Source organism: Lithobates pipiens, unplaced genomic scaffold, assembly GCF_037356315.1.
Source record: "Lithobates pipiens isolate NorthernLeopardFrog02 unplaced genomic scaffold, aLitPip1_a1.2 Scaffold_23, whole genome shotgun sequence".
NCBI lineage: Eukaryota > Metazoa > Chordata > Amphibia > Anura > Ranidae > Lithobates > Lithobates pipiens.
In genome coordinates this window covers 73,293,456-73,309,941 of record NW_027507785.1, presented here as the reverse complement: position 1 = coordinate 73,309,941, position 16,486 = coordinate 73,293,456, and the positions used below count along the sequence as shown (strand labels likewise).

At 42.3% G+C, this 16,486-nt stretch overlaps 1 protein-coding gene across 3 annotated transcripts in view; it reads right to left on the bottom strand.

The window, feature by feature from the left end:
* The window catches only part of FRMD4B (FERM domain containing 4B), a 343,633-nt gene that overhangs the window by 207,146 nt on the left and 120,001 nt on the right, over positions 1-16,486 (bottom strand). The window contains exon 1 of one of the 3 annotated variants that reach the window (XM_077451879.1): positions 15,089-15,201. The exons of the other annotated variants lie outside the window; for them this stretch is intronic. The gene's annotated coding sequence lies outside the window, so the exon portion shown is untranslated. Of the gene's footprint in view, positions 1-15,088; positions 15,202-16,486 lie in introns of those variants that run through there. 3 annotated transcript variants of the gene reach the window in all.

Below are 16,486 nucleotides of genomic sequence, written 5' to 3'. Positions count from 1 at the left end.
AACCCTCCTCTACTTTTCAGCCAAGGAAGCTGTCATTTTAGCTTCTGTTTGATCTGCAACCTTCATGGTGCTGCACATGTGATTAGTTATGACACCAGCCATTTGATGGTTTGACAGTTTTGTTAGGGACACAAGCAAATGTGACAATTAGCATCAAACCATTGAATTGATAATTATAGTTCCACTTTTACCACTTTGGCTCCATTCAAACTTGGCATTTTGGAGCGTGGCAGAATTGCTGCGATTCTGCCCGTGATCTCAAAACGCACTGCAGTCACACAAAAAAACACAGGTTTCAGCAAAACGCATTGCATGAAGCTTGTTGCCCAAAAAGGAGCAGAGCTTCAGATTTGCTGCAATTGCTATGAGATAAATTGCAGCAAAACTGCCCCTCGTTTTTGGTGCCGTTAAAAATAATGAAACCTGAGCCTGTGTTTTGCGACCTTAGTGCGTTTTGAGATAGCAGGCAGAATCACAGCGATTGCCAAGTGTGAATGGAGCCGATGTGTCAATCTACATTATCAGTTAATTTGTTACATTTATATATTCTTTTTTACCTTTTATTATGGGTAGAGTTCTGTACTTTCATCTGTCAAAATGTGGTCTGTAAACCTAGTAAAATAAGCCCCAACTTCCACATACACACACTCTATAACTTCTATTATGTCACTGGATTTGTGATAACGGCCACTGTCTGTGTGCACTCCTGGCAGTTACGGAAGTAATGCATTTTGGGAACTAATTTGAATTCAAATGTCAGATTTAAAGATTTAAAAAGGCACGGGCAGCATGCCCTGTAAAATCAGCTAATCTGCTTATTGGCAGTGCTCCCGGCTTCAGGATGTGAGACGAAATTGCTAAAGCCAAACAGCAAGAGGGATAATAAGGTAGTACAGTGGTCTAGTGATTAGCATGTCTGCCTTTCAGCACTGGTGTTCCCTAGTTTGAATCCCAACCAAAACACTATCTGCATGGAGTTTGCATATCCTACTTTGGCTTGCATGAGTTTCCTCACTTTAAAGGCATGCTGGTAGTAAATTGGCCCTAGCATGTCAGATATTGACCTTAGATTGTAAGCTCCTAGAGGGCAGGGACTGATGTTAATGTAAAGCCCTGCATAATTAAGGGATATATAAATGCCTATATTAAAATAATCTAAATCTCTATGTTACATATTCATTATAAAATTCTATACTGCATTTTAAATACAGATAGTAAAAATACTCCAATTCCCCTTTATATTAGCTTCCTGTATTGAGAAAGGTACAGTAGTGTAAGCCAAATAGGCTGTACCACCAAGTACTATGCTGTCACTCAAACACAGGCGGCTTGCTGACAGCAGAAAACAGTGATGACTTCATCATCGTAGTGATGCTCCTTCACTGTCCAAGGCTTAAGCGGAACTAAAGTTCCACTGTAAGAAACAGCAAGCAGGCAGGCTTTTAGTGTAGAAGATCTATCTCTGATCCACATTGCCAGCATACTGCAGGGCCGCTGATTGAATATACCTCAGAGTGACCTGGCCATTTTATAGATAGGCAACTCCTATCCTCATATTGATTAGTGGTTCCAAATTAATAACTACTGCAGTAGGGAACAGACACAAAAGATACACTCCGCATCTTTCTAAATAACTGTTCTGCTTTATTGTAACGCAATTGAAGGTTTTTATACACATGATTACGTAGGTATCACATTAATATTACAATTGTACATTTATGTTAACAAGGGGCGTAACATAGGCAGGCTAATTCTAATCAGGACTCGAAAGAATGCAAACATGTAATGAAAATATAATTAGTGGCATGTGCAGAGTGAGGGCAGTGTGCAATACATATAAAATAGAATACAATACAGAACTTACAAATTTCCTTTACAGGAGTCTGACCATTCTCCAGGAACTACAGCCCTGAAGAAGGGGGGCGGGGAGGGAGGGAGGCAATTTCCCTAAAACGTGTTGGCTCTATTTGTCTACTTTTATCTTCAAAAAACAACTATAAATTTCATCAAGTGAGACTTTTTTTGGACATTGGGCACTCCTCTCCAATCACCCATGTTTATTGTGGAATAATGCAATGTTTCTTCTGTAATATGCCCCTACCTGCCCACTCGCTGTATTCTCTGAAGCTGTAAACCAAGCAGCGCATGCGCAGACCATGCTGGCCTCTGAGTGGCGGGATGACTGGCTCCTGTGCATGCGCAGGACTGATGTCATCCTGTGTCGATCGTTGAATAGGACCAAAAACTGGCACTCAGAAGATGATGTTGGTATCAACAAGGGACCGTTAAACAGATGAGTATTAATCCTTTAGTTGTGCTTTAACTGCAGTGGAGGAAAGTGATGTCATTGATCTGGCTGTACTGTCAAGCAGGGGTGCTTGGTCTGGCCAAACACAATTATAGATATTTCAGCAGGTAAAACTGTATTGTAGTATGTACTGTATGTATGGAGCATTTAACCCTTTGTCTGGTCTGGTGTTGAGGTTTAGCTTGTTATACAGATCTAAACATCCCCACCATTGTAGAGAAAGGTTTCGGTTGAGAGTTCTTCTTTGAGGTTTCGCTGTCTCGGATACCGCTATATTACTCATATGGGGTGCGAAGGCCTACTGTCAGATCTCACAGCCGAAATCTTAACAAGGCGATGTTTCAGCTAACAGATTCTGAGGCTGTGTGCTGGCAACATGGAATGGTAACCGAGCACAGCGAGGCAAGAGGAGGAGAGTGTCGTCCTGTAGCCACGATGGGACAGATGCCACCGGCGAGGCATGGCACGCCTGGGATTCTCTGTACCCCCCCCCCAGGGATGTCTACTTACCCCACTTCACTGACAACTGAGGAAAAGAAACACTCCTCTGGGAGGTGACCTTCCCCCAACACCTGCCAACCCTTACAGAGAAACTTTCAGAAACTGCGGCAAAAACGCACAGGTGTGAATGCACCCTCAGTGTCATTTCTGTCTGGTGCTTCGTTCCTCTGCTATCAGCATGAATCACTTCTGACAGGTTTTTCTGACACCAAGAGAAAATAGGTGATGGGGAGGGAGCTTCAACACACAGCCGCTATGATTGAGGGCCTCAGCTCTGTTCCTGTGAGCTGTGTGGAGGGGGGGGGGGGGGGGGGTGTCCCAACAATCATCTCTCAGAGCTCTACAGTGTGCGTTTATAAATTCTGGACTTTAAACAGCTGTACAGAAGACTGGCAATAAACAGGTACAACTTATGTTGGATGATTTGTTTCATCTCTTTGTATCATCTGGGGCTGTTCACTTCACTGGTTATATGGAAGGGTTTACAACCACTTGAAAGTGGAAGTAAACTTCCATCACTAACTTTTACCTATCGGTAAGCATATAATAAGGCTTACCTATAGGTAGTGAAAATATATCTCCTAAACGGTTGTCGTTTAGGAGATATTTACTGTACATGCAGCCAGTGAAATCACTGGCGCATCTGTGGGATTGACATCATCGCGGCTCTGGCTAGTCGCAGAGCTCGGAGTCCACGAACCGGGAAGCTGGACGGGTGAAGATGGGTAGCGCCTGAAGCTCTGAAATCTCAGCGCTGGAAGAGCTTCGTTTTGAGGCAAGTTTAACTTAATGTGCTAGTATGTGACGCATACTAGCACATTATGGCATTACCTTGCAGGGTAAGAAGAAAAAAAACAAGCGGTATCTCCAGAAATGGAAGTTTGGGGTATTTTTTTTTTTAACAATCTGAAAACTTGGTCCCAAATACATGCTCAAACACCTGCACATAGGCTAACATGCAGCTGCGTTCAGAAGCATAAAAAATAAAAATAAAAAAACATGAGGCCTTAAGCACAAAGAGAATTTTGGTTGCAATTAGTCTTTAAAAACTAGTAACAGACAATGGAGTCCTTGTGGAGCAGGACACAGAAAAAAAGAAAAAATGGCGATTGAATGATGGCAGCGTGGAGGCTCTGCTGGGCTGCAGTTCTTATATGTCAGTCCGCTGGTTTTACCTGAAGATCATATGCAGAAATACTATAAGAACATGTTGTACTTCTAGGAAGATCTTTGATCTTGTCCACCTACATCCCTCCGGAACGCTGGGAAAAGGCCGTCTCCGTCCACAGAGTACAATTAGACATCTCCAGTCAGCCTGCAGTGTTCAGATGTCAGGACCGGCCTTGTAGTGGTGTCATAGACATCACTTATTATCATCGACCGCCTGTCACATCCAACAATTCATTACCGTCACTCACCGATCCACCATTTTTCCGGTTATTAACCGTTTCCTTCCAAAGATAAGGCAATTTGTGTAAATTATGGGGGGGGGGGGGGCATTCAAACTTGTGCCCCACACTACACAAGGCCGCCAAAGTCGCCAAAAGTAGTAGAGGAACTACCTTTGGGAATTGGTGCGGCGTCACACCAATTCGGACGGTACCATTGTTGGCAAACGCTCCAGATTTGAAATGCGATTTGACGTGCATGCCAAATCACTCAAATGCGAACCAGGGCTGAATGTACTAGTCCATCTAACACTCCCCCCCAGACTGACATTGCTGCTGTCCAAAAGGTGCCTCCTGTGCTCCTTCATCCAGAGTGGGGGGCTCTAATACAGGAGCTGTGTTACTGACTAGGTGAAAAGAGGGGAAAAGCTTAAAGAAAACGAATGCAGCCAGCACATTATAATGATTGGTAAGCGGCAATATATGACATTTTTGGTTTTGGGTTTAGTACGGCTTTAATATTTCGAAATGTTAAATGTCAATGATCATGGGGGGCAGTTTATTGTAAATCTCCGTGCTTTATTGATATATAGCTGTATTGATCAGCCATTGTAATTTATAGGGCAGCCGGGCCAGGCACAGCAAATTGAAGAATTGGGAGAAGTGGAAAGAAGAGTATTTATACTTAATATATAACAGAATATAACAGAGAGTAATAAATGGGGATTCTGCCCCAGGTGGAAGGTATTATAAAGGTCTCCTTGGTCTATAATCATTTATAAAAAGGAGATTTTCATCTTTAAATAATGATGGGCTCTGCGGGGAGGCTGGCAGCCGGCACTATGTCTGTCTCCAGGAGGGTCATTCGCTCTTTTTATTAATCCTCCAGCAGACTTGGCACCATTCCTCTCACCCTAGGAGCTCATTAACAAGCCCCGGTAAAGACTCTTTGATCCGGACCCTTGCTGGAAGCTGCCGCCTGCCAAAATCCATCTCATTGACTAGCAAACAATAGCTGCCTAATAAAACAGGTGACACAGTAAATAAACTTGCCACTTCACAAAAGAGATTAAAGCGCTTGTCCTTGTGTATTACGGTAACACACATGCGTTAATGTCGGTTGTGTCAGGTGTTAAGGTACCTTGTAATAGCGCGGCCTAACGGGATGACAACGCACGGGAACAATACAAACATGCAGCATTTTTTTTACTGACGCAACGCACCACAAAGCATTGTGGTGTGTATAAGTTGCATTACCTAGCACTACAAGTGTGCGTTAATGTGCATTCCGGTATGGTGCATAGTTTAACCACTTACCGACCAGCCGCCGGATGTTTTACTGCGGCAGAATGGCATGGCTGGCGAAACGTTATGTTACATCACTTCACCTTTTGGCCACTAGGGGCACACATGCGCCGCTGCTCTCCCCCCGAGCCAATGTGAGTGCCTAGCACGATCACCGTCAGGCTCCCGCGATCGCTGCTGACACACCAAGAACCGGATCTGTGTGTGTAAACACACAGTGGGGGTTATTTACCAAAGGAAAATCCACTTTGCACTGCATGTGCACTTGGAAGTAAAGTCGCTGTAGATCTGAGGGGGACATGCAAGGAAAATAAAAAACAGCATTTTAGCTTGCACATGATTGGATGATAAAATCAGCAGAGCTTCCCCTCATTTCAGATCTACCCCTTAGGACAGGGATATGCAATTAGCAGGCCTCCAGTTGTTGCAGAACTACAACTCCCATGAGGCATAGCAAGACTCTGACAGCCACAAGCATGGCACCCAGAGACAGAGGCATGATGGGACTTGTAGTTTTGCAACAGCTGGAGGTCTGCTAATTGCATATCCCTGCCTTAGGATTTAGAGCGACTTTACCTCCATGTGCACTTGCAGTGCAAATTGGATTTGCCTTTGGAAATAACCCCCAGTTTCCGGTTCTCTGATGGGAGAAGAGACTGATTGTGTGTTCATACAGCGTATGAACATCGTTACATCTCTTCCCCTACAGTCCCCTCCCCCCTTCAGTTAGAACACACACTAGGGAACACAATTAACTCCTTGATCGCCCCCTAGTGTTAACCCATTCCTTGCCAGTGAAATTTTTACAGTTATCATTGCATTTTGATAGCTCTGATTGCTGTATAAATGCCAATGGTCCTAAAAATTTGTCAAAAGTGTCCGATGTGTCCGCCATAATGTCACAGTCACAATAAAAATCGAAGATCGCCGCCATTAATAGTAAAAAATAAAAATGCCATAAATCTATCTCCTATTTTGTAGATGCTATAACTTTTGCGAAAATCAATCAATATACGCTTATTGCAATTTTTTTTAACAAACATACATAGAATAATACATATCAGCCTAAACTGAGGAAAATAAATGTTTTTTTTAATTTTTGGGGGATATTTATTATAGCAAAAAAGTAAAAAATATAGATTTTTTTTCAAAATTGTGGCTCTTTTTTGTTTATAGCGCAAAAAATAAAAAAACGCAGAAGTGATCAAATACCACCAAAAGAAAGCTCAATTTGTGGGAAAAAAAAAAAGGACATCAATTTTGTTTGGGTGCAACGTCGCACGACCATGCAATTGTCAGTTAAAGCGACACAGTGCCGAATCACAAAAAGTGCTCTGGTCAGGAAGGGGGTAAAATCTTCTGGGGCTGAAGCGGTTAAATACATAGCATGCATTGTGGTTGAATGCATGCTATTTTGCACACATGATGCATGCATTACCGCAACACACCAAGGAAAGGTATGTTGCCAGCCCGGCAGGTCATGAAGGGGGGGGCGAGCAAGCTCCCCCCTCCTAAACCATACCAGGCCACATGCCCTTAACATGGGGGGGTGCTTTGCCCCCCCTTTGCCCCCCCTCCCCACCACAAAGCACCTTGTTTCTATGTTGATAGGGACAAGGGCCTCTTCCCTACAACCCTAGGCTGTGATTGTGGGGTCTGCGGGTACAGAACCCATGTGAATGAATATGGAGTACACTGTACTCTTACTCATTCACCAAAAAAAAGTGTCACATAAAAACAAAAACACCACATTTTTGACAATTCCTGTATTAAAAAAAAACCCCCAAAAAAACAATATATACAGTGTATTTAAAGGGGGGAAAAAACAAACAAAAAACGCAAAATGCACGAAAACTGCATGCAAAAAAAACTAGGGTTTAAAATCGCAAAACGTGCTTAAAGAACGATTCAACCACAACCGCATAGATATGAACCTAGACTTATAGTCATTTCTGAATGGCACCCATTGCACCTTCTCAATGCACTTGTATTACAATGCAGCACAACCTGCCTGCTGCCATGCCTTGTGCTGCCTAAAATTATTCAGGTCTCATTCACACTTCGCAATTTGGAATCGCAGGGGAAATGGTCATGATCTTTCCCTTGATTCCAAATGACATGGCAAACCGCACATGTGTTTGGGTGCCATTCATTTTAAATGACACCTCAAATGCTATGCGATGCGATTTTGCCACAATTGTCGCGCAAAAGAATCACGCTGCAATTGTGGCAAAACGCAACTTTAAAAAACTTGTCACCCAAAAAAAAAAAAAAAAAGGAGCGAGAGCTTCTTTTTGGCAACAAAAAGTGAATGGACTGCCCAATGTGTGGCACATGAAATCTCATGAAGATCGCCCCCACAAAATCATGAGCAGGAACGCACGTCCCCACTAAGCAAAGTGTGAATGGGACCTTAGCAGCTCGTTGTGGAACCAAATCACTCTGCCATTCTTCTCCCTCATTTTGACCTGCTGTATAGACCATTATAAATAGAGGCGCACCAAATGGAAATTTTGGTATTGAAAAACAAAACAAAAAACAAAGCAAAAACCAAAAATTACAGTATAAAAAAGATAAAAAATGTGTATATTATATATATATATATATATATATACACACACACACACACACACACATACATACATACATATATATATACACACACACACACGCGCGTGCGCGCACGCGCGCACGCACACACGCACGCACACACACACACACACATATATATACACACACACACACACACACAGTGCCTTGCAAAAGTATTCGGCCCCCCTTGAACTTTTCAACCTTTTGCCACATTTCAGGCTTCAAACATGAAGTTATAAAATTTTAATTTTTTGTGAAGAATCACCAACAAGTGGGACACAATTGTGAAGTGGAACGAAATCTATTGGATAATTTAAACTTTTTTAGCAAATAAAAAACTGAAAAGTGGTGCGTGCAAAATTATTCGGCCCCTTTACTTTCAGTGCAGCAAACTCACTCCTGAAGTTCAGCGAGGATCTCTGAATGATCCAATGTTGTCCTAAATGACTGATGGTGATAAATAGAATCCACCTGTGTGTAATCAAGTCTCTGTATAAATGCACCTGCTCTGTAATAGTCTCAGGGTTCTGTTGAAAGTGCAGAGAGCATCATGAAGACCAAGGAACACACCAGGCAGGTCCGTAATACTGTTGTGGAGAAGTTTAAAGCCGGATTTGGATACAAAAAGATTTCCCAAGCTTTAAACATCCCAAGGAGCACTGTGCAAGCGATCATTTTGAAATGGAAGGAGAATCAGACCACTGCAAATCTACCAAGACCTGGCCGTCCCTCTAAACTTTCAGCTCAGACAAGGAGAAGACTGATCAGAGATGCAGCCAAGAGGCCCATGATCACTCTGGATGAACTGCAGAGAACTACAGCTGAGGTGGGAGAGTCTGTCCATAGGACAACAATCAGTCGTACACTGCACAAATCTGGCCTTTATGGAAGAGTGGCAAGAAGAAAGCCATTTCTCAAAGATATCCATAAAAAGTCTCGTCTAAAGTTTGCCACAAGCCACCTGGGAGACACACCAAACATGTGGAAGAAGGTGCTCTGGTCAGATGAAACCAAAATCGAACTTTTTGCCCACAATGCAAAACGATATGTTTGGCGTAAAAGCAACACAGCTCATCACCCTCAACACACCATCCCCACTGTCAAACATGGTGGTGGCAGCATCATGGTTTGGGCCTGCTTTTCTTCAGCAGGGACAGGGAAGATGGTTAAAATTGAGGGGAAGATGGATGCAACCAAATACAGGACCATTCTGGATGAAAACCTGTTGGAGTCTGCAAAAGACCTGAAACTGGGATGGAGATTTATCTTCCAACAAGACAATGATCCCAAACATACAGCAAAATCTACAAAGGAATGGTTCACAAATAAACGTATCCAGGTGTTAGAATGGCCAAGTCAAAGTCCAGACCTGAATCCAATCGAGAATCTGTGGAAAGAGCTGAAAACTGCTGTTCACAAACGCTCTCCATCCAACCTCAGGCCGCGTACACACGGGCGGACTGTTCGCCCAACTTTGTCCGCTGAACAGTGTTTGGGCGGACAGTCCGCTCGTGTGTGGGCTTTCAGCGGACAGTTTCAGCGGACAGTTTGACGAACAAGGTTTTTCGGAAATTCCGTAAAACTGTCCGCTGAAACCTTGTTTGAGCGAACAGTCCGCCCGTGTGTAGGCTTGTTCGTCAAACTAAGTTCCGCGCATGCTCAGAAAGGATTTACACACCGAAAGTTATAATGCAGTGTATAGGACGTCGTATTTTTCGTCCCGTCGTACGTGCCGTTCACGTCATCGCGCACGGTTTCAGCAAACTGTTCGTCCGTCGTGTGTGGCCATGTCCGTCCATGCTAAGTTTGAGCGGACTGTTTGCCGAAACTGTTTGACGGACAAAGTTGGGCGAACAGTCCCCGCGTGTGTACGCAGCCTCACTGAGCTTGAGCTGTTTTGCAAGGAAGAATGGGCAAGAATTTCAGTCTCTCGATGTGCAAAACTGATAGAGACATACCCCAAGCGACTTGCAGCTGTAATCGCAGCAAAAGGTGGCTCTACAAAGTATTAACGCAAGGGGGCCGAATAATTTTGCACGCCCCACTTTTCATTTTTTTATTAGTTAAAAAGGTTTCAAAAATCCAATAGATTTCGTTCCACTTCACAATTGTGTCCCACTTGTTGGTGATTCTTCACAAAAAATAAAAATGTTATATCTTTATGTTTGAAGCCTGAAATGTGGCAAAAGGTTGAAAAGTTCAAGGGGGCCAAATACTTTCGCAAGACACTGTGTGTGTATATATATATATATATATATATATATATATATATATATATATATATATATATATATATATATACAGTGGTGTGAAAAAGTGTTTGCCCCCTTCCTCATTTCCTGTTCCTTTGCATGTTTGTCACACTTAAGTGTTTCGGAACATCAAACCAATTTAAACAATAGTCAAGGACAACACAAGTAAACACAAAATACAATTTGTAAATGAAGGTGTTTATTATTAAAGGTGAAAAAAAATCCAAACCATCATGGCCCTGTGTGAAAAAGTGATTGCCCCCCTTGTTAAAACATACTATAACTGTGGTTGTCCACACCTGAGTTCAATTTCTATAGCCACACCCAGGCCTGATTATTGCCACACCTGTTCACAATCAAGGCATCACTTAAATAGGAGCTGCTTGACACAGTAAGGTCCACCAGAAGATCCTTAAAAGCTACACATCATGCCGAGACCCAAAGAAATTCAGGAACAATTGAGAAAGAAAGTAATTGAGATCTATCAGTCTGGAAAGGGTTATAAAGCCATTTCCAAAGCTTTGGGAATCCAGCGAACCACAGTGAGAGCCATTATCCACAAATGGCGAAGACATGGAACAGTGGTGAACCTTCCCAGGAGTGGCCGGCCGCCCAAAATTACCCCAAGAGCGCAGCGACGACTCATCCAAGAGGTCACAAAAGACCCCACAACAACGTCCAAGGAACTGCAGGCCTCACTTGCCTCAGTTAAGGTCAGCGTTCATGCCTCCACCATCAGGAAAAGACTGGGCAAAAATGGCCTGCATGGCAGAGTTCCAAGGAGAAAACCACTGCTGAGCAAAAAGAACATCAAAGCTCATCTCAATTTCTCCACAACACATCTTGATGATCCCCAAGACTTTTGGGACAACATTCTGTGGACCGATGAGACAAAAGTGGAACTCTTTGGAAGGTGTGTGTCCAAGTATATCTGGCGTAGAAGGAACACTGCATTTCATAAAAAGAACATTATACCAACAGTAAAATATGGTGGTGGTAGTGTGATGGTCTGGGGCTGTTTTGCTGCTTCAGGACCTGGAAGACTTGCCGTGATAAAAGGAACTATGAATTCTGCTGTCTACCAAGAGATCCTGAAGGAGAATGTCCGACCATCTGTTCGTGTACTCAAGCTGAAACGAACTTGGGTTCTGCAGCAGGACAATGATCCTAAACACACCAGCAAGTCCACCACCGAATGGCTGAAGAAAAATAAAATGAAGACTTTGGAGTGGCCTAGCCAAAGTCCTGACCTGAATCCTATTGAGATGTTGTGGTATGACCTTAAAAAGGCCGTTCATGCTCGAAAACCCTCTAATGTAACTGAATTAGGACAATTCTGCAAAGATGAGTGGGCCAAAATTCCTCCAGGACGCTGTAAAAGCCTCATTGCACGTTATCGCAAACGCTTGGTTGCAGTTGTTGCTGCTAAGGGTGGCCCAACCAGTTATTAGGTTTAGGGGGCAATCACTTTTTCACACAGGGCCATGATGGTTTGGATTTTTTTTCACCTTTAATAATAAACACCTTCATTTACAAATTGCATTTTGTGTTTACTTGTGTTGTCCTTGACTATTGTTTAAATTGGTCTGATGTTCCGAAACACTTAAGTGTGACAAACATGCAAAGGAACAGGAAATGAGGAAGGGGGCAAACACTTTTTCACACCACTGTATATATATATATATATATAATATATTTTTTTATAAATTTTTTTTTTATTTAAAATTGCTTTATATTATAATTTAACTTTTTAATATTATCATGAATGAATATGAATGAATATGCATTTTTTGTTGCCCATTATCAGCACCTTTAGCGCAAGAAAATGTAATCCCTTTATATTCTATGTATGGCTTCACACTGGTCTGTTGTGCTTCCATTGTGGTGTTAAAAATCTTGCTTGCTGCATTTTTTGTCAGTTTAAAAAAAAAAAAAAAGCACCAAAAATGCACCTCCCTGTTGAAATGCACTGAAAACACAGCAAGAACGCATCAATAACGCACCCGTGTTACTTTGTGTGGTTTTTGAGTCAAATGAGCTGTGAAAAACAGATCATAAAGCACAGTAAAATCAAGGTAAAAATCGCTGCGAAATTTGACAAAATCGCAGTAAACGCGTTGTAAAATCGCAGCAAAATCGCATACATTTTCATCGCCATTATCTGCACCTTTTTCTCTATGCTGAAAAAAACATTTTTGCCCTATACTTTCGGCCGCTGAAATTTCGGTGCATCTCTAGTTATAAGAATTGTATTATTTGAAGTGTACATAGAAAAAGTTTTGGATAGAATAGAGAACATTTAAACCCCTATCTGGTTATTTTTTTGCTTCCTCTGCCCTGCGGTGGAGATTTCCCTTCACTTTCTGCCTTGGAGATGCAACAGGAAATGAGAGGAAATCTGCATAAAGTGAACAGAATTGCCATTTTAGACTGCTGACACCAGAACTCTGGCACAAAATTTTCATTGAAATACATTCCTCAATAGCCACAAACAAATCATCTTTGTGTGTACCAAACGCCTTCAAAAACCCAGATAATACCTTGTAAAAGAAGCAGTGACATCATCACTGTGCTATACATAGCCTGTGCAGAGAGCAGAGCTGTGGGAGGGGCCAAACAGGCCCCACCCACTACAGCCTGCATAAACCAATAGGAGGGGGCAGAGACAAGACCAGTCACCCTGCCGAAGGAGAGAGAGCAGCAGTGACCGGTCTTTATTACAGGAAGCCTTTCCACAAAGGTAAAAAGTTTCACACTGGATTACTGTACAGATCTGGAATACACAAAGCACACCAAGATTCAAATAGGAATATGTATGACTTGTATTTGGAAAACATATGCAGATCTTGAAGTTCAGCTTCAAATTGTTACTAAACCCAGGACCCTGAAGTCACTATAGCTGGTCTCCTACATTACACAGGACATGGAAATGCAATTACTTTAGTAAATATAAACGGCTAAATACCCTTTCTCATTAGCAGTATATATATATATATATATATATATATATATATATATATATAAAAATATAATCAGTCTTATGACTTCTATCAGTGTCTGGTTAAAGCTTGTAGGAGGAGTTTTAATTCTCCTCTGACTGTCCTATGAGGCTGCATGACCCCTGACCCTTTGTCTGGACAGTGCTGATTGGCCCTGTGCTGATCACATGCACTCTCAAGAAAAATAAAATAAAAACACCTCTAGCAATACACACCAAGCTGAGCATGTGCAGATTGCCCCCAAGGCTCTGTTCTATCAGGAGATGGATTGGGGACAGTGGAAGAATGGGAGGATCAGAGAAGACAGGATCAAACAGCCTTTTTACACAATGCAGAGGATTAACCCCTTAGGTTCCACAGTGAGTATAACAAGCATGCTTTACTGCATATACAGTTGTGACATAAGTAACACTTTAACTTCTTGCCACCCGTTCACTTACTGTGGATGGGTGGCACAGGCAGGCTGGCAACGTTCCCGTACATTGCTGTCTGTCTTCTGGGTTTGAGGTGTGTGATCAGACACAAAACGGGTTTGGCAGAAGATTTTAGCCAATAATGTTGGCTTAAATCAGATGATCGGCTGTGCCCAATCACAGGCAGCATTCTGTGTTTGCAATAACACAGAACTCTGTGTGCATAGGAACAGCGATCTGGCTGTTTCTTCTCCCTGCAAACCCAATCTGAGTGTGAGTCTAAATGTGAATCTGATCTATGGGCCAGGTCACACCACAATTTCTGCGTTCCAGACATGTTCCTGTATGTACATTTTTTTTATGTGTTTTTCATGTGTACATTTTTGATGCATTATGGTGTGCTTTTTTCTGCCTTTTTTTCTTCGCCTCAATTCAGAACATTCTATGGGCAGGCTGTACCCAAGTCGATCCCTCCGCTGGCAAAACACAATATTGCTGCAGAAGGTATTCCCCCATCAACACCGAAGCTCCAATCAAACTTGAGATTAGCACAGCAACCGCTGCTACAACGTTTTTTTTAAGTTTGTGTTTTTTTTGTGGGGCGTTTTTGGAGGGGTACCCTTCTTTTGAATGGGCCTCCCTCAGTTTCAAAAAAGCTCATGTACCCAATGTTGGCACAGAGCCAGGAGCAATTGCCGTTGCGATTTTGTTACAATTTTAGCGTGTTTTGTAGCTCGACAATCGTGCCATAATCGAACTGCGTTTGGGGTGATATTAAGAAATGATGGTTTTGCAACGATAAAGAATGATGTGGTCCAACGCGCCCTGCATTTTGCCGCAATTCTGGAATCTCAGGCAGATTCGCTGCATCCCGCCCACCATTCAAATCGCATAGATGTGAACGGAGCCTGACTGTGTTGATAGGGGAATCAAGTGGTAAAGTAAATTAAATCATCTATGGGCTGCTTTATTTCCCAGCCTAGTATGGCTCTGTGGACTACAGAACACCTCACCCCTTTTGTTATGTTGATAAAGAGTGGGGGAGGCTTTCTGTAGTCCCAACACACTTCCTGTTCTAAGGAGGATAGTGCTGGTCTTACACAGATATATGGAATGAGAAAGGAATTTCATGCTAGGATAGAAAGTGTGTTAGTGGCAGGATCACCAGGTGAAAATAAAGAGAAAAGCAACCTGAAAAACGCATGCAGCCTCCATATACTAAGGTGCAATATATGACATTTTCATTATTGAGCTTGGATACAATGTAACAAAAATCCTGACACCCAGTAACAACGGTGTGTACGATGGATCTAAAAAAAAAGTCACTCACCGCCTGGTTAGACGCAGAGTCGTGGAAAGCGCGATCAGACTGCGGCTCATAGCCGAGGATGCCGCTGTAATAAGCGCTTGCCTGTGAATACTGCACAGTGGAAGTAGAAGACGCGGAGCGAACTCCGTCTCCTTCCGTTACCAGGCAGTCTGAAGGAAAGGACATCCGTCTCTCCTTGTCAGATTACAGGACTGGAAACAAAAGCTTTCTACACTGTACACAATGTCCATGGAAGTGTATAGGGTTACATATGGAGAGGGCCAGGGTGTGAGCTCTGTACATAGAGACTGCAAGGACTAGTCCAAAGAGATTGCACTTTACAGACAAACTTTAGTTAACCACAGTTGAAATTATAATTTTTTTTCCCCCAAATTTTTATTAAAGCTCAAGGAGGGCAAAACCCAGAAATTACATCGATACGAGAGCTGCACCATTCTGGCTAAAATGAGAATCACGATTTTTTTGCTTAGAAGATAGATCACGATTCTCTCACGATTCTCGCTGCGTAATATCATCTTTCACATTAAAACAAAAAAAAATTGGGCTAACTTTACTGTTTCGTTTTTTTTTTATTCATTGAAGTGTATTTTTTTCCAAAAAAATGCATTTGAAAGACCACTGGGCAAATACAGTGTGACATAAAATATTGCAGCAATTGACATTTTATTCCCTAGGGTCTCTGCTAAAATATATATCATGTTTGGGGGTTTCAAGTAATTTTCTAGCAAAAAATATTGACGTTAACTTAAGAAACAAGTGTTAGAAAAAGATTTATGCCGTATATTCGGAATTTTGGTCGGAAAAGGGTCCGATGGTTTTCCCGACGCAATTCTGCTCAAGCTGTCTTGCCTACACACGGTCACACCAAATTCCGACCGACAAGAACGCGGTGACTTACAACACGTATGACAGGATTAGAAAAATGAAGATCAATAGCCAGTAGCCAATAGCTTCCATCTCGTAGTTGAATCTGAGAATGCGTGAGTTTTTGCGCATCGGAATTGCATACACACGATTGGAATTTCCAATAGAAACGTTTTTCCAATGGGAAAATTGAGAACCTGCTCTCAAATTTTTGCTGGTGGGAATTCAGCCAGCTAAATTCCGATGGAACATACATACACGGTCACATTTTCCAATGAAAATCTCTCAATCGGTCTTTTGCTGGCCGAAGTTCCAATCGTGTCTACGCGGCATTAGACTTTAAGTGGTTAAACTTTATGCATTTACACATTGTTTAAAAACTTGACAGACTGCCTGGATTTTTCACACAGAAGTTTTATCCCTTTGATCTAAGAAGGAAGAGTTGGTTACAATGGGGGTGATCTACGAAAGGCAAATCCACTTTGCACTGCAAGTGCACTTGGAAGTGCAGTCGCTCTAAATCTAATGCCGCGT